Genomic DNA, 20,192 nt, shown 5'->3' with positions numbered 1-20,192 from the left:
TTATTCAAATCAATAAAAATAACCCGTCATGTAACGTGTTTTGGCCGTGAAGGTCTGTGTCAGGGGTCTATTGATTTTTGATGCAAAATACCTTGTAAATCAGATGCCTCACAGTCAATTAACTGTTAACAGAGATATCTGGACCATTAATTGGTCAAGAACACATCTCAGGTGGGAGCAATCGAGTCAATGTGGTCTCTGCCGAAACACGTTACGTGTCGGGTTGTTTTTATTGATTTGAATAAAGACCTTGTTTAGAAAGACACCAACTGTGAGAGGACTTTTATTAGATCCACTGTTTGTACGTTTGTCTTTGGTTCTCCTGTGGAGAGATCACCTTCTGTGGGTGATTGCAAAATATGATTGTTTACATGTGGAGGGGAATTTTCCATATCAAAGTGAGTTCTATAAATCCCACCTAAAAAAAATTGTACTGAAAAAAAATGTTTAAGAATATTCTATAAGCTGCACCTAAAGTTCCAGGAGGACTGAAATATGCATGTCAATGCATGAATTGAATTTCTCCCCTAAGATCCCTTCTCTCACACAGAATGATGTAGCCATCTCTATAGTACAGCCATCTGTTGTTTAATATTGAGAAGAAATCACAAAGGTTTTATTCATTGAATTTTAGTCTATTCAATCATGTATAATAAGAGAAAATGTACAGTGTTTATTCCTCTGGATGCATGAGCTGGCAACTGCTAAGAAGCAACTACTTTATGCCAAAGCTGCTATATGCACCAGGCCCATGATTAGAACCCCAGTTTTCATTGACTTTAGAGATCAAAACTAAGACATCCAAGTGGGAATGCACTCAGTTCTAGTGGTATTTTACAAAATTATCTGCCTTTTCTGAAATGCCTGCAAGAGTGCACATGTAGCTGCTGAAACAGCCATTTTACAAAAAAAAGAAAAAAATATATATATAGGCAAAATGAACAGCATGGATCTGGAAGGTTTCACATGGAGTTGTTGGTATTTACATAAAAGAACATAAGCATAGCCATATTGAATCAGACCAATTGTCCATCTAGCCCAGTATCCTGCTTCCAACAGTGGCCAATCCAGCCCACAAGTACCTGGCAGAAACCCAATCAGTAGCACCATTCCTTGCTACCAATCCCAGGGCAAGCAGTGTCTTCCCCCATCTCCATTTCAATAACAGACTAAAAATGCGATATACAGTGGTGCTTTCCAACCCTGGGGGAGGGCAGAGTTGTCTGATTTGCTGTGATCCAAAAGGAGCAGTTGTAGGCATTGGACCCAGTTTATCACACTTTGAAAGCATTGTTCTAACCACTTTGCTACTCCAACTTCCAAGTGATTAGAGATGCCACATCCACACATAGCTGCCACATTTTATAAACCTACTCAGTTAAGTAGTGAGGTCAAATCTGCTGCTAATTAAGTAGTGAGACTGCAGTTTTAATTTGGTTTCATTTTGGAGGAGGAAGTAAACTGCAGGGCATTAAGAAGAATAACTCCCTTGTCCCTTATGTAAAGACTTAGCCAAAATAAGCACTTTTAAAAAACGTATGTTGTACCTTTGAGATGGTGTAAAACCTGAATGGGAATTTTTCCCCAAACGTGCATTTCCTTTGTAAAAATGGGAATGCAAATGTAGATTTTAGTCCCACTCAAGCCACACCTACACCTAGACCTAGCCATGCCACCTTGACATCTCTACGTGGTGTGAATCTCCACTCATAAACAGTGGATTTGTGAAAACAGTATTTATATATGTATGTGATACAGACAAGTAAGCACCACTGTTTACAAGTGGATATGTTTCTAAAATAATAGCCTTAACTTCTAAATATGGGCAACAATAGCCTGTATTACAGTCAGACACTAACACATTTATTTTAATTCAAATGCAATAATCCTTTAATGCACTGGTCTTTAAAATGCAATTTTGTGTGCATTATCACATAATCTCCTGGATCCTATACATGGTGCTGACATTTTGGCATGAATTCAAGATGCATGCACATTTAACTTGGTTAATGAGCCATTAACTTGTCAATTAATTGGCATTAACAATCAATTATTGAAGTTAATTGGCACTAATTTGCTTGCAAGTTATTCTATAACACTGGGTGCCTAAATCCCATAGTGTTCAATTCAAAAGGGAGGTGGCCAGGGGAGGGGCAGGTCAGGGATGTTCCATAAATTTGCACGCAGTGTTATAGAATAGCACCATTTATGTGCCGAAATGCCATGAGTTGGGTTTTCCACTAATCATATATACACCCAACTTCTGAAATCTTCTCAATCTTACAATTTCAACAGTCAGTAAGATTAATGGAATTATAGTAGGATCTATCAGATACACATACCCATATCCACTTTGGCTAGAGACTTTTTGAGCCAAGCATTGGGCTTTGGGATTTATACAAGACTTCAGCTGGTGGAAATACTGGCATTCAATTTTAGGACCGATGTTTGCATCAGAACAAAGTTCACAGCAGATGTGGGAGCGATAGATTCATTCTGTTCATCAAGTACCTGAAGGCGACTGAAAGTTGTTGGATTTATTTTGAGAACAATGCTAGAAACTTACAACAACTTCCAGAAATTCATTGTGGAACTGGGAAATCACAGATGTCAGCGTCAGAGACTGTTTCTTCCAAGATTGTTGAGATCACTTGTGTTTTGTGAAGTGACAAGCATTTATGTAATGAGTGGTGCTACGATATCTAGGGAAGCACTATTTAATTGAGAATATAATCAAACGTAAAAGCACAAGTAGTATAAGAAAGAACAACATGAGCAGTATATACATGTATAATCCACTAGACAGGTACTATGAATGAATGAATGTGTATGAAAGGTACGAGTGAGTATTTTTATTATAGTTGATTTTAAATACATGTGCATTATTTTGAAGCATATGTGTTCAATAAAGATATTTTGTACTTAATAGACTGGAGCGAGTTAGTAATTAATTCAATTTTAGGCACAGAAATTGGATCTAAGTACTATTCTACACACAGTGATCATTCCAGAGTGCCCTTTATAGAATAGTGTTTAGCACCAATTTTTTCAGGTGCCAATTTTTGAGTGCCATTTATAGCCAATATGTGGTACCCACTGCGATTTGCGATAGTTACAATTTACATTAGCTATCCCAGTTCCAAAGAAGGAATCAATATATTTCCATGGCAGTTGATGACAAAAATACCCTCTTTTGTTTTCATGATGATGCCTTATCCCAAGAAAGGATTCATCCACATCAGCAATTGTTCCCAAAAGAACTAGCCACCACAGACTGCTTCAGTGAGAACCAGTCTCATAAATCCCCCAAAGAACCCTTTCCACTAGCTAACTTAGGGTCCCTTTTACTAAGCTGCAGTAAAAGGTGCCCTGCGGTAGCATCAGCTCATGGATTCACCACATGCCGAGGCCTCCTTTTAACTGCACTGGGTAAAAGGCTTTTTGTTTTTTAAAAGGAAAATGGCCCTGCAGTAAGTGAACCACTTGCCATGTGGCCATTTCCCAGGGAACCCTTATCACCACCCATTTAGGAAGCAGTAAGGGCTCCCGCCCTAACCCAGTGGTGACTGGGCAGTGTGCAAAGCTGCCCAGTTACTGCCCGATAAGCCCCCTGGTGCTAGAAAATAAAAATGCATTTTCCAACGCTGGAGCTGGTGCACGGCAGAGGCTGGGATTTCCGCAGGACTTCTTCAGTAGCCCGGCAGTAAGCCCGATTTTCTGCGCACCAATGCAGTGGTAGCCCTACCGGCCTTTAGTACAAGGGCTCCTTAATCCAGCAGAAGACCATCTCCCTTCCTACTTCCAGTTGTCAACCTATTCTAATAACAGAAGCAGGAGAGAAGTCTGCTTTCTTCTACCTTGTGTTAACTGCTGACCCTATGATCAAATAGCTCTCGCTGGGCTCACCTTGCACTCTGTCTTACATAGATTTTAATATACATTAATGCTTCTGTTAGCTTTAACACACTCTAATGAATAGACTCAAGACTTATGAATATGCATCAATGTACCTTCAACCTCTGAGCTAATTTTCAATAATTCTTAGTGCTTTCATTTTATGACCACATTCCCTTATAATCAAGTGCAGCTATTCATAACAATATCCCTAAATGAATCATAAACTATAATATTTTCCTGGTTTCAATGTGAATGATATTTCTTCATCTGCAGCTGAAATAAAGTGAACCATATAGTTGGTTCATGATTATATTGCATCATAAATCATATACTTTAGTTAAAAGTAAGCACATTTTTCAAGTACAGGGAGAATTTTTTTTATTTATGACAGAAATGTGCATTTAAATGTGTTTCCTTGTAGACAATATAGTACATACAGAATTATTACTTAGGGGGGAAGTTATCAATGTGTGTTATTGTTAAGTTGGATTATTTTATCACAAGTCAGGTTATTTTAGAACAGGGTCTTGTTGCACGATAGAATGGAACCCTGTGCTAAAATAACCCAGCTTGTGGTAAAATAATCTGACCTGTGGTAAAATAAACCCAACTTAATAGTAGCCCATGTTGATACTTTCCCCCCTTAAGATCTTGATCCTTCTATAAGAAATATAAAAATTATAGTTCTTCTATACACAGTTTAAACTTTTGTAAGCCTACTAAGCCAGTGAGAATCTTACTTTATTTATTTTTTGTCTATTAGATTGTAAGCTCTTTGAGCAGGGACTGTCTTTCGTCTATGTTTGTGCAGCGCTGCGTATGCCTTGTAGCGCTATAGAAATGCTAAATAGTAGTAGTAAACCACTCGCCTCCACCTACCCTCCTCTCTTCCCTCCCGTTCACATTAATTGATTTGATTTGCTTACTTTATTTATTTTTTGTCTATTAGATTGTAAGCTCTTTGAGCAGGGACTGTCTTTCGTCTATGTTTGTGCAGCACTGCGTATGCCTTGTAGCACTATAGAAATGCTAAATAGTAGTAGTAGTAGTAGAATCTGGAAAATATATAGAAGCGATGTTTGTAAAATGTTGTTATGTATTCTCTCTCTCTCTCTACTCAAGGTGCAGTTGAGGGGATTGTTCTGCCTAGTATTCAGTCCTTCTGTACTCTTGGTCTCAGATCATTCTTTTTCTCTGATTTCAAAACCTCATAAAAGAATCTCTGACTGCCTTGGAAAATGAATAATGCTGTTTGGGAGCCACCTCGCAAGCAGCATCATTTCATCAGCTTGGGTGCATTGGGTCTTAAAGCCACGGCCTGATGTTCCTAGGCCAGAGCCTAAACATTGCAGCAGCGTACAGTTAAAAGGATCTCAGCACCAGACTATCAAAAATACTTCAGTCACAACACATGCTGCAGATGTGACCATCTCAGGTAATCAGCGGAGCACTAATAATAGTCACTTCTGACAGGCATCGAAATTCTAGTACTATGCAGTTCTGGTAACAAACATTCATTGCTAAGTCATAAGTCGCTAGAATTAAAAAAAAAAAATCTATCACAATTAATCTTCCAATCATTCACACACTCAACACTGATACTGATCCCATACACCAGTCAATCTAACAGATACTTCAGAACAGAAACTCAGCTGTTCCATACAAAATCCCTCTCTTGCTCACTATAGATAAATCAGAAAACACTTTTCAAGCTTTTCTCAGATGAATTCAGCTACTTTCAACTTACTTTCTAAACCTCTCTTACACAGCCCTTTCACAGACAATTGCCTTCCTTACCTGTCACAACCATTCTCCTCACAAAAACCTCAGTTTCCCTAGTAACTGAGCAAGATGCATGAAGTTCAATAAAAGTTCTTTTCTTGCATGCATGCTCTGACATATTTGCAACAGTTTCAAATTCAAACCTCAAGTTCTACATAGACCTTTTTAAAATTATAAATATACATTGAACTATTTATATATCCACACAAATACCCTAAAATCCTTAAAAAAATATAGGGGGGTCTTTTTACTAAGCACTGGTAGGGATAACATGCAGGTAGCACACACCAAATCAACACTACCACAGGGGTAGCGCGAGCACCATGCGGTAGTTTCAAAGTTGGTGTGAGCTGTTTCCCATGATAGAAAGTATTTTTTCTATTTTCTACTGTCGGGGCATTCCCGGCAGTAATCAGCATGGCCACATTGGCGTGCATTACCTGATTACCGCACAACCAGTGCATGAGCTTTTACCGCTAGATCAATGGGTGGTGGTAAGGGCTCAGGCAGTAAATAGTCACCCACTACTTTTGATTTTACCGCACGGCCATTTACTGCCCCTAATTTGAAAAGCCCTTTTCCCCAGCCACAGTAAAAATTTGCTCAGTGCGCGCTAATTTCATGCGTCCACACCACCGCAGGCCACTTTTTACCGCTGCTTAATAAAGGAACTCCATACTTTTGTCATGGTTTAAGCCACAAAATTCTATAATAAAACATTTTTGGTGATATACAGTATATAATTTCCCTGTCAACAACATAACCACCAATATACCTACATTACTCATAAAATTTTGAATAAAATAAATATTTATCACTTTTTCATGCCATAGTTATTATTACCTCACTACTAAAGGGATAAAGAGTAAAAAGTCATGGATTTAATATACTGACTTTCTGTGGGTACAATCAAAGTAGTTTACAAATATTATATGTAGGTACTTTTTCTGTCTTTAGTGAGCTCACAATCTAAGAGTCCTTTTAATAAGCTGTGCTAAAAAGTGACTTGCGGTATCAGTAGCATGGGGGGTTATCCCATGAGCTGAAGTCACTTTTAGCATAGCTGAAAAATGGCTGCATTTCCCATTTTGGGGCCTGTCACAAAATGCCTAGCCATCTGCCTGGGGTTACCCCACAGCCACTTAGAGGGTCTATCCCCAGCATAGATCAGGTCCACCTGCACCTGCAACTTATGCTCTAGACTAGCACCCTCCTCCCACTGAGTGAGTCACAACTACCTCTGGGCGAGTCTTCCACTCTCCAATTATCCCCAATAATTTCTAGGTTTGCTGGAGCCACATACCCAGTGGTCCCACAATTCCCAGAAAGCACTCACAGACCCAACACATAAACCACCAGGATTTTTTATCAGTCCAGACAGGCAGAACAAACAAACAATTGTGTTTATTATCATAACCTGGAACAGTGGACAAAAATGTGTAATTGGCAAACAATAACAGGTAACTGAAATATGGATCAATTATAACACTAACTAAACATGTATATACTGTCTAAACAGAACCTGGGAAGATCAAAACATATAATTCACTGAGCCTCAGCAAAGATATCTGTCTCTCTTTCTTCCTGGCTAAGACTGAACTCAAAACCAGTAAAGTCCAAATGAAATGAGCTCCTGTGCCAATCAGAGCCCAGTCAACAAGGTTACAAATATATACTGTTTCTTGCTTCCTGTTTGTGTCAACCTAAAGAAAAAACACTCAGGGGCCTGCACTGCTGTTGGTGCGTGTTTTAGATGTGTGCTGGTCCATTTCCTCAACGAACCTGGAAAAAACGGATATTTTTATTCTGCCGGAAAACAGACGTGCAGCAAAATGAAAACCAGCATGCATCCATTTTCAGCCTGAGACCTTAACGGCACCCATTGACTTAGTAGTAAAGTCTCACGTGCTAACCGGGCGGTGTGTCCAGCACACGCAAATTGCCGATTACTGCAGGGTAAGCGCTCCACAGTAGAAAATATTTTCTACCGTGTGTTTTGGGCACGCTTCAAAAATGGAATTATCATCCAGGGCATGTGGTGGCCAGGTGGTAAAGCCAATTTGATGTGCATTGGATGCGTGTTGGAGTAAAACAGCCCCTTAGTTCTGTGTAACAGCTTTAAGCAAATAGGAGAAATACACTTCAGACATAATTACAAAAGGAAAATATCCAATACATTTTACAGGCTTAAAACACACTAAGGCATGTAGGCGCCTATGCACATCCAACATGCACCAAATTGGAACTACCGCCCGACTACTGCATGCCCCAGGCAGTAATTCCATTTTTGATGTGTGTTTGGGGTTGGACAATAGTTGCAACTCTCGCTAATTGGTTAGTGCAACTATATTGCCACATGCTGATTAGCACGTGGTTAACATGTGAGCTCTTATCCCTTGGTAAATAAGTGGCAGTAAGGGCTCAGGTGCTAAAGGACAGACGTTAATTGGGAAATCAGCATGTGGCCATTAATAGGGAAAATGGGGAATGCAGGTATTTTACAGCTGCACTAAAAGTGGTCTCATTGTGTGAGAAAGCCTTGTACTACTGATACTGCAGGCCACTTTTTAGCATATTTATTTATTTAGATTTTGCTCATACCTTTCTCAGTAGTAGGTCAAGGTGAGTTACATTCAGGTACTCTGGATATTTCTCTGTCCCAAGAGGGCTTACAATCTAAGTTTGTACCTGAGGCAATGGAGGGTTAAGTGACTTGCCCAAGATCACAAGGAACAGCAGTGGGATTTGAACTGGCCACATCTGGATTGCAAGACCGGTGCTGTAACCACTAGGCCACTCCTCCACTCCAAGGGCCCTTTCTGTATTAATTGCTATGTACTAATTTCCCGATTAGCACATGGCCATTAGCTTGGGAGCCCTTACCACCACTTATTTACTAGGTAGTAAGGGCTCTCATGCTAACCATGTGTTAATTGGTTAGCATGCAGCAATTCACCTGCACTAACTGATTACCTCTGGGCATGCCTACTCTCTCCTACACCACAAACATGCCCCCAGTGCTAAAAAATATTTTCTGCTTTTTAGAGCATGGATAGTGCTGAATACAAAACTACCGTGGGATGCCTGAGCTAACTTCATCTTTATTTGGTATACTGCAAAGTCTGGACAGGCATCTAAGCGGTTTATACTAAAATATAATCTAAAAAAAGGAGGACCAAAACATCAAGGAAAATATATAAGGAAAGACACAATAATTAATTCAATAAAATATATAATATAATAATAAAAGGAGAAATATATTACTCTAGGACATAGAATATTGAATAAAGTAGGGGAGTACAAACACAAGACAAGTGAAAGAAAATACAATGAATAAAGAAAGATCAGTACCTATAGGCCAGTCACCTGGAGTCAGGAAAAGAAAACTTCTCAGATAAAAAAAAAGATTGTGAAAACTAATGTTTTGCAGATTTAAATCTAGGTTCAGGACAAATGTAAAGTAGCTACAACTGAAAAAACAAGAATGATGGACAAAATCTAGCCAGATCTGCATATGAGAAGGTATTACAAGAAGCAGCTGTTAAGAAGATTGGAGAGTGCGAGAAGGAGTGTAAGGAATAAGAGAGTTATATAGAAAAAGAGGAGTGCTAGAGTAGAAGATTCTATGGGATTTGTAGTATGGAATGTTGCCACAATTTTGTGACCTGGCTTCGCTACTGTTTGGAAAACAGGATACTGGGCTAGATGGACTACTCTTATGTTCTTATGAGTACCAACCAAAAAAAGAATATGGAATAGTATAGGGAGCCAGTGTTCCTTGGACATATTGGCTAAACTCTATCATATTTCTTTGCTCCAATAGTATCCTAATAGTGATGTTCTGAATAAGCTGTAGGCTATGTAGACCATGGAGTAACAAATAATAGTAATCTAGGCGAGATATTGCTAGATAAAGTTAAAGGACATGCAAGGCATCCCTATAAAAGAAGGGAAGGAAGGCATGTAACTGTCTGAAAAACAAACAAACAAAAAAAAGATTTTTTTCACACAACTAGAGATGTGAAGATGAAAAGATAAACAAAGTTATTCCCAATATTCTCAGGAAATTCTTTAGAAGAATTGGGATAATATGTATAGAAGATGGAGTAATAATTGAAGGTGACTGGATCCAGAAATTTGGTGCTCAAGTCACTCCCCTCCTCCTTATAACGTGGAGGGGCATAATCGAACAGCGCCGGCCATCTGTATGGCCGGCGCCGCAAAGAGCAGTCCCAAACCGCGTTATCGAAAAAGATGGCCGGCCATCTTTCATTTCGATAATATGGTTGGGGCCGGCCAAATGTCAGAGATGGCCGGGTTTGAGATGGCCGGCATCATTTTTTGCCGATAATGGAAACCAATGCCGTCCATCTCAAACCCGGCCAAATCCAAGGCATTTGGTCATGGGAGGGGCCAGCATTTGTAGTGCACTGGTCCCCCTCACATGCCAGGACACCAACTGGGCACCCTAGGGGGCACTGCAGTGGACTTCAAAAATTGCTCCCAGGTGCATACCTCCCTTACCTTGTGTGCTGAGCCCCTCCAAATCCCCCCCCCCAAAACCCACTCCCCACAACTGTACACCACTACCATAGCCCTTATGGGTGAAGGGGGGCACCTACATGTGGGTACAGTGAGTTTTAGGGGGGGTTGGAGGGCTCCCATTTACCACCACAAGTGTAACAGGTAAGGGGGGATGGGCCTGGGCCCTCCTGCCTGAAGTGCATTGCGCCCATTAAAAACTGCTCCAGGGACCTGCATACTGCTGTCATGGAGCTGGGTATGACATTTCAGGCTGGCATAGAGGCTGGCAAAAAAATGTTTTTTTTTTGGGGTGGGAGGGGATTGGTGACTACTGGGGGAGTAAGGGGAGGCGATCCCTGATTCCCTCCGGTGGTCCTCTGGTCATTTGGGGCACTTTTTGGAGGCTTGGTCCTAAAAATAAATGGACCAAGTGAAGCCGGCCAAGTGCTCATCAGAGCCGGCCTTCTTTTTTCCATTATCGTCTGAAGCCGGCCATTTCTTAACCACGCCCCCATCCTGCGCTCGGTAGACTGCCGACTTGCCCCCTTGAACTTTCGCCGGCTCCGCAACAGAAAGCAGTTGAAGCCGGCCAAAATTGACTTTTGATTATACCGATTTGGCCGGGTTTAGGAGATGGCCGGCCATCTCCCGATTTGTGTCGGAAGATGGCCGGCCTTCTCATTCGAAAATGAGCTGGATAGTAACATAGTAGATGATGGCAGATAAAGACCCGTATAGTCCATCCAGTCTGCTTACCAAGATAAGCTCATAATAAAAGGTATGATGCGTATACTTGGTCTTGATTTGTCCTTGCCATTTTCAGGGCACAGACCATAGAAGTCTTCATGTCAGTGGCCTTGTTCTCCAGTTACAGAAGCTGAATCTGTCCAGCCACAATCAGGGCACAGACTATAGAAGTCTGCCCAGCACTGGCTTTGCTTCCCAATTATTGGTGGTGCCATGTAATCACTGCTACGCGTATTTGGTTCCACGTCTTCTATACAGGATTCCTTTGTGTTTATCTCACATATTTTTGAATTCTGTTACCATTTCCATCTCCACTACCTCCCGCGGGAGGGCATTCCAGGTATCTACTACCCTGTCCGTGAACAAGTACTTCCTGACATTATTCCTGAGTAGGATCCCCTTCAACCTCAATTCATGTCCTCTAGTTCTACCACCTTCCTGTCTCTGGAAAAGGTTTGTTTCTAAATTAATACCTTTCAAATATTTGAACATCTGTATCATATCACCCCTGTCTCTCCTTTCCTCCAGGATATACATGTTCAGGTTCTAAAGTCTCTCCTCATTTGTTTTGCGACACAAACCCCATACCATTTTAGTTGCTTTTCTCTGAATGGCTTCAATTCTTTTTACATCCTTAGAAAGATACAGCCTCCAAAATTAAGCAGAATACTCCAAGTGGAGCCTCACCAAATGATTTGTATAGGGGCACCAGTACCTCCTTTCTTCTGCCTCTCTATGCCCCTCTCTATGCAGCCTATCATCCTTCTGGCCATGACCACCACCTTGTCACATTGTTGCATCACCTTGAGATCCTTGGACACCATCAGCCCAAGGTCCCTCTCCTGAGCTGTGCTTATCAATCTCTCTCCTTCTATTTGGTACATCTCCTTTGGATCTCTGCACCCCAAGTGCATCACTCTACACTTCTTGGCATTAAATTTTAACTATTAATTCCAAATTTTATACCAGTATTAAATAAAACCTAATTTAAACATTCAAGTAAAATATTGAATAGTGTTCAGTGTGAGTAAAGTGCCAAAGACCACATAATGCGGATACCAGCTAAGGCACTTAGGGGCCCTTTAAAAAGGTGCAAGAGAGCCTGTGCACAAACAGCATGCACCAAATCTGCATTACCGCCAGGCTAGTGTGTGAGCCAGGCAGTAGTTCTGAATTTGGTGCGTTCCGAATCCCGCGGTAGAAAATGGGCTGCTTACCCAGCAGTAAACAGCAGTTGGTGTGCGCTGCATGCTTACCACATGGGTAGTGTATCAGACCTTACCGCTAGTTCAATGGATAGAGGTAAGGTCTCAGGCTGAAAATGTATGCACGATGGTTTCAATTTTAGCGCACGCCAATTTTCCATCCCCTTAAAAAAGGCCCTTTTTCCTAGACATGGCAAAAAATGGTGCAGCGCATACCCAAAGGATGCACTCATACTACCAAAGGCTACGTTTTATTGCGTGTGACAGAACAGAGTGTTTTAAACCTGTAAAACTGCCTTTATTAATTCCTGAAGTCTATTTCTTCTAGTGGTCAGCAGGTGGTGCATGTTTTATGTTAAAGCTGTTATAGAAAAGTGAATGCCCTCTTTTAGTTTCACTCAGTGAAGAAGTGAATTTACAGTACTGTGAGAAGTATACTTTTAAAACTTGTTGGCTGGGCTCTAATTGGCCCAGGAGCTCATTTCTTTTGAACTGTACTGTTTTTTTCCCCCCAGTTTCAGCCTGGGAGAAGAGAGAGAAAAAGCTCTTTGCCGAAGCCCTGTAAAATAGTTATATTTGATAACTGCTGAGCAGTTATATGTCCTGATCTCCCCAGGTACATTGTAGTAAGTAAACAAATGTTTAATTAGTGTTATAATTGATCCATATTTCAGTTACCTGTTATTGTTTTCTGATTGCACATTTTTTGTTCATCATTCAATATATTTTTAAAACAATAAACAACTGTTTATTGCCTCTGCCTGTCTGGACTGATAAAGTATCCTGGTGGTTTGTGTGTTGGGTCTGTGAGTGCTTTCTGGGAAGTGTGGGACCACTGGGGTTGTGGTCCCAGTAACCTAGACATCAATGGGGATAATTTGAGAGTGGGAGGCTCACCCAGAAGCGGTTGTGACCCAGTTGGTTTGAAGAGGGTGCTAGAGTAGAGCACAAGCAGCAGGTGCAGGCGGACCTGAGCTATGCTGGGGATAAACCCTCTAAATGGCTGTGGGGTAACCCCAGGCAGGTGGCTAGGTGTTTCATGACACCACGGCTTTATAAAAGGACCCCTTAACTGTATACCATAATTGTACTGTGTTCCCTCTCCTCCACAATGATGGTATACAGTTAAGTGTCTTAGCTGGTATCCGCATTATGTAGTGTTTGGCACTTTACTCAAACTGAGCACTATACAATATTTTACTGTGAATGTTTAAATAAGGTTATATTTAGTACTGGTATAGAATTTGGAATTATTACCTTTATTATTGATACCAGAGCATTAGTTAGAACCCAAAGAGATTGTTTTGTTTTAAATTTTAACTGGCAGACCATTGACCATTCTTCTAATTTTTGGAGATCTCTTCACACAGTTTTTACTCCCTCCGAGGTATCCACTCTATTGACTATATTCATGTCATCTGCAAAAATGTCTCTCACAAATGTATTAAACAGTATCAACCCCAGTACTGACCCCTGAGGCATTTCACTACTTATATTTCTTTCCTCCAAGCGGATTCCATTTACCACCACCCTTTGCCATCTGTTGGTCAATCAGTTTCCAATCCAGTTCACCGCTCTGGGTCCTAAATTCAGCCGGGAGTTTTCTGTGAGGAACCGTATCAAAGGCTTTGCTGAAATCTAAATATGTTACATCTAGCACATGTTCATCATCTAGTTCTTTGGTCGTCCAGTCAAAGAGATCAATCAGATTCATTTAGCAGGATTTTCCTTTGGTAAGGCTATTTTGCCTCAGATCCTGCAAACCATTGGATTCTAGAAAGTTAACTATCTTTTCCTTCTGCAGTGATTCCATTATTTTTCCTACCACCAACATGAGCCTTACTGGCCTACAGTTTGCCATTTCTTCCCCATACCCACTTTTATGAAGAAGGACCACATCCTTTCATTGCCAATCCTGCAGAACCTCTCCCATCTCTACAGATCTATTAAATAAATCTTTAAGAGGTTCCAACAGGATTTCTCTGAGTTCCCTCAGAATTCTGGGATGTATCCCGTGCGGCCCCATAGCTTTGACAACTTTCATATTTTCCAGTTGTTTGTAAATGCTTTCTTCCATGATGTCACGATTGTGACTATATTCCCTGTTGGACTTGCTTTGGGGTTCCTCCAGCCAAGCCAAGTCTGTGTATAAATCCTGAAGCCTATGCAGTGCATTTTTTCTAGCAAAAAAAGGTGTCAGTACTCAAATGCCAGGCCACCCAGGGTGATTACTGAGGGACCCACCCCACAATAGCCAGCCCCCCTGCAACCAGTCACAGAATCTATGACAATGCAGAATTGGTCTGTAGAGCCTGAGCTCTTTCATTAAAACTTGGGAACCATGGGTCAATTTTAGCAGACAATGGAAAAGGTGCCGGTACCCAGTACTCCCAAGTACCCCCTCAAAAAAAGCCCTGTGAAAATCCTGAAATCCGTTCCAGTCCAGTCTGGTTCATTCCAGGATCCTGTTCCAGCCAAGCCATGCTCTGCTGTTGTGCTGCTAAGCCCCACCCTGCTGGTGACCTCACCTGTAGTGCCTTTATTACCACCTGTGAACTTCCTAAGTTTGCCTTTGCATCGCTATAGGTCAGTCGGTGTGCTGTTGCACTTCTGCTTGATTCCGTCTGTGGGCATTTCTGCCTTCTGTTTCAGTGTGTCTGTTTGGGGGCATCTCTGCCTTCTGTTTCAGTGTGTCTGTTTGGTCAGTGGTGTTTGTTATATTCCTTTTACTTGTAGTTTTTGCTCTGTCTCCTGGTGCTTGCTGCTGCCAGTGTGTGTGTAATTAGCTCTCACCTTACTGCACCTGGGATGGTTCTCTCCGGTTGCAGTACTCTGTGGTGAGTCTGTTTCTCTCCAGTGTTTATCTGTGTGTTTTGTGGCTGCCTTGTGTTCAACCTTCTGTTAATGCTCTGGTATTAGTTTGTAGTTGTAGCCTAGCTTTGTGTTCTGCCTTGTCTGTCTTATTTTATGTCTCTAGTTCCCCTCTGCCTTTTCCCTCAGTCCCTGTTTGTGCAAGCTTGTTGTGTATCCTGTTATCTGAGGAAGTACCCTCAGTTCTGAGTCCTGATTCCTGGTCCCTGTTTAATCAAGTTTGCTTTGGAGTCCTATTCCCTGTGTGTGTTCCTGTAAGTCCTGACGGCTTTCCGCATCTTAGAGCTCAACCCCTAGGGAATGGCGGTCAAGTGCAGGTAAAGTCTTGTTCTAGTCCAGTGTGTTTCTGCTTTGCTTCTCTACATCTGCAGCCTTGTCTTGTTGGTGTGTTTAGCCAGTGCTGGTTGGGGGGTGTTGCCTGCCACTGCCGCTCTACAGCAGTGGTCCAAGGGCTCACAAATCCAGTTTTCCCTTTAGAGGCCTGACACATGAATGGTGCAATGGTGCACTGTAAGACAATTAGTGCATGCTAATGTCTGTTAGCATATATTAAGCTTTAACAAAAGGATCCCTCTATTTGTTAACAAGTCTTAAAAAATAAAGTTGATTTTTCCATAATTAAAAAATTCTATCACACTTTTAAATTTTTTTAACAGATACATGTGACATGAACCAAGAAAATTACCACATTTTGGGGGAAGAGACTAAAAAGACTAAAAATGAAGTCATTATTTTTAAAGAGTTGTAAACATTAGATATGATAATTTGCAAGGCCTTGGTTTATGAATTGCAGCAATCTAGGTGGTTAGTTTTCATGAATGAATAATGATGGTAAGTTCTTTTTTTCCCTGGAAAAGGCATATATTTTCTCATTAGTGAGTAATAGTTACTCTGCTGTGACAGAATTATATTGTTTCAACTAAATAGTTGTTTGGTTGTTTCCTCCAATGAAGCCATTATAGAGAACTGAGAGACATAAAAAAAATAAAACTGAGGATTATGTGACAGGAAGGAAAGTTGTGTACTGCATATAAAGGAGAACGCTGTCTGTTATTTAATACACTATTTAATTTAGAGTTTGATCCAGCTGGTTTGAAACAGTCTTGTCTGATATTTTAATCACATTAAGTAGCTCTGCAAGAGAGGATCCTCTTACAGTTTTTGCTCTATTATCTAGTGCACTTCCTTTAGCAAATATTGATGCAAAATAACCTAAAATGTATGCTCTACGTCTTATGAAATTTATTTTATGGATCATGTAAACTTTGTTTTATGGCCAGAAATGACCCTGTTGATTCTGATCATATTCCATATATTTAAGAAATATGTTTCAAATTATAATTCACATATAAACTAACCTGATTGACTGGAGCTTAATTTTTCTGTTGTCCTTTTTTGTTTGTTTTTTTAAAGCAGAAAAACAGCAAGTGGTGGTGGAGGCAAATATTCACATAAATGTAAACACCACATAAATCCCCCACCATGAATGATTAATGAAAAAGTGCAAAATGGTTTATGGGAGGAAAAAGCCTCAAGGAGCTCTTGATTCCCAGATCTACACAGCTAAAATGGATCCTATTGACCTATCTTTTGGTAAGAAAAGGATCTGTTCCTCATCATAGGCAAAAAACCTTCCCATAACCTTGAATATCGATTGACAAGAAAAACTCGTTCCAATCTGTTATAATACGGCTATGATAATAACATAGTAGAAAGATAAGTTTACATGGAGGGGCATAATCGAACGGAAATGCCTATCTCCATGGGTGTTTATCTCCGAGAACGGGTCTGTGAAGGGGCGGGCCGAACCGTATTTTCAAAAAAATGGACGTTTTTGAGCTGGGCGTTTGTTTTTTTTAGCGATAATGGAAACTAAAAACGCCCAGTTCAAAAACGTCCTAATCCGAGCCATTTGGTCGTGGGAGGGGCCAGGATTGGTAGTACACTGGCCCCCCTGATATGCCAGGACACCAACTTGGCACCCTAGGTCAGTGCGGTGGACTTCAGAAAAAGCTCCCACATGCATAGCTCCCTTACCAAGGGTGCTGAGCTCCCAACCCCCCTCCCCCAAAACCCACTACCCACAAATGTACAACACTACCATAGCTCTTAGGGTGAAGGGGGCACCTACCTGTGGGTACAGTGGGTTTTGGAGGCCTCACATTTACCAGCACAAGTGTTACAGGTAGGGGGGATGGGCCTGGGGCCACCTGGCTGAAGTGCACTGCGGTACCCACTAAAAGTGCTCCAGGGACCTGCATACACGCAGGCCTCTAAGACTGGTTGCTGCTATATAACATTGGCACACCAGTTGACACCTGAAGACTAATCTCTCCAAAAACGTCCTTTTTTGGAATAACCGCCTTTACTCACAGTTAACTGCAGATCAGAGGTTGTGCCCCACTGGCAACGAGTCTCCCTGGTACTGAGATGAGCAGTAGGTCAGAGCTGGCAGAATGCTGTACAATGCCCTCTTTCAGCAACATTCAAGGGAAGAACTAAGTTGTCTAACGTGGCTAACACAGGAAAGGGAACTAAAACTGGCTTACAAAAATGGCCACTACCGCATGGACTACAACAGGAAACACAACAGGGCACACTCTGACCCAGTAGGCAGGGGGAAAAGCACCATGGGAGAAGAGCCTACCAACTACCAACATCGTGAGACTGTAACACAAGCTAATGAAATCACGGAGCCCAATACCCTACACCCACCACAATGCAATGCTGATGTGACCCTGTAGTGCACCCGAGAGCCACATCTGACCCAAGAAAAGGCTGTGAGAGGATCGAACATATTCTGCTGTCATGAAGGTGGGTACGGCATTTGAGGCTGTCATACAGGCTGGGAAAAAAGTTTTTAAAGTGGGTTTTTTTTTGGTGGGAGGGGGTTAGTGACCACTGGGGGAGTCCGGGGAGGTCATCCCCGATTCCCTCCAGTGGTCATCTGGGCAGTTGGAACACTTTTTTGGGACTTGTTTGTAAAAAAAAAAAGGGTCCAAAAAAGTGACCCAAAATCGCGGTAAAACGCCTTTTTTTTTCGATTATCAGCTAAAGACGCCCATCTCTCCTTGGCTGATAACCACGCCCCAGTTCCGCCTCCGACACGCCCCCGTCAACTTTATTCATTTCCGCGACGGAGTGCAGTTGGAAACGCCCAAAATCGGCTTTCGATTATACCGATTTGGGCGCCTTTGCAAGACAAACGTCTATCTACCGATTTAGGTCGCACTATAGGCGTTTTTTTTCTTTTGAAAATAAGCTGAATATTCATCTAATCTTTTGATTCTATAAAATAATTTGACATATGAGGTGATGCATGAACAGATCTAAAAGAAAATATAATCTTTGGGGGGGTTTTAGGCTATGATGACTTTTTTCTGCGTGCAATCAATGATTGCGATTTTTTGCCGCAGCAGTTGAGACTTTTCCCCCTATTTAATATAGACACTATGGAACTGCTAGTATAGTTTTTGAGGGTATCAACATCAGCAAGCAGTATCTTTGATCTGTGTGTGGTATTTACATTATGATAATAACAGGACAATTGCTCAGAGAATAGTCATGAGTGGCACTTAGCTTGCGTATACTAGTTCAGCTGTGCAGTCTCAACTCCTGCTTAAGGACCATCTATCCCCTGGACCGACAGTGGCCAGCGTTTCGCTCGTGCTTAAGGGAGCAATGCTGCTTCAGGGTCCAAACGGGTGGCGGCTGCAAAGAAGGAGATGACATCTCTTAAAACAGCTGAACTTATTGAAACAAAACTTCAATAGCAATCTCTCTCTCCTTACTATATCGATAGCTTCCCAGCTCGATTCTGTCCAGCAACACTGACTGCCAAAAAATAGGATCCATTTTAGCTTTGTAGATCTGGGGATCAAGAGCTCCTTGAGGCTTTTTTTTCTCCCATAATCCATAAATCCCTAAAGTATTTTTTTTCATTTGGGTTAAGTTCATATGAGAAAATCTGGACTCCACAATTAACTTGAAAATTCCATACAGAAATACAAGTCAGTTTTTAGCATTGGGTGCATCCATATTGATATAGGGGTCCTTTTACTAAGGTGCGCTAAAAAATGGCTTGCAGTAGTGTAGGTGCGGGTTTTGGGCACACACCAATCCATTTTTCAGCTCACCTGTAAAAAAAAGCCTTTTTTACATTTTTGCCGTAAATGGATGTGCAGCAAAATCAAAATTGCTTCGCGTCCATTTTGGGTCTGTGACCTTACCGCCAGCCTGTACCTAGCATTAAAGTCTTGCACGGTAATCAGGCAGTAATGACCTACGTGCGTCAAATGCCACTTGGCGCTCGTCCAATACGCGACCAAAAATAAAAATTATTTTTCGACCACGCATATTGGACGCGCACCAAAAATGAAATTACTGCAATTGCCACATGGTAATCAGGCGGTAACTCCATTTTGGCGCACGTTGGGCATGCAGAGATGTTTACATAGCTTAGTAAAAGGGCCCCACAATTTGCAAGAGGAATTGGGACTTTCACGATGCAAAATGACACCAGATAGGGACAGCTTGGATGGATCTGTAGCTATAATGTGCACTGCATTCTGAAAGGTCCCTGATTTAATCCAAGTTGGGTCTTCCACTCCACAGACTTATTGGTGCTGGAACTGTTGGAGACACAATGTTACATAGCCCTTGAAATAAGGAAGGGAGTTATTATTATTATTGCTTAAGTGTCACACTCAGTAGTTTGATTCAGGGCTATGAAAGTAGAACTGAATTTCAGCACTGTTTTCAGTTGAACAGAAAGTCGAACAGAGTGAGCTAAAACTACAGGATCAACAACAACAACAACAGGATCACCACTGTCACCAATACTCTTCAACATATTGATGATCCCACTGGCAAAGTCCTTATCCAATCAAGGCCTCAACCCATTCATCTATGCAGACAATGTTACAATCTACATTCCCTTCAGACATGATTTGTCAGAAATAACCAATTAAATCAAAGCAGGTCTTTGACACAGTTGACACAGTTGATCATAATATATTGATCATAATATATTGTTATATTTATTAGAGCACTTTGGTATTAGTGGAACTGTCTAAAGTGGTTCCACAGTTTCCTAATTTCAAGATCCTACTAAATAAAACAATCAAGTCATACCTCCTCATCCTGGGACTCTAAATATGGAGTTTG

Source organism: Microcaecilia unicolor, chromosome 2, assembly GCF_901765095.1.
Source record: "Microcaecilia unicolor chromosome 2, aMicUni1.1, whole genome shotgun sequence".
In the NCBI taxonomy this organism is placed as follows: Eukaryota; Metazoa; Chordata; class Amphibia; order Gymnophiona; family Siphonopidae; genus Microcaecilia; species Microcaecilia unicolor.
The sequence above is the reverse complement of the archived record's forward strand: the minus strand, read 5'-3'. Positions refer to the sequence as shown.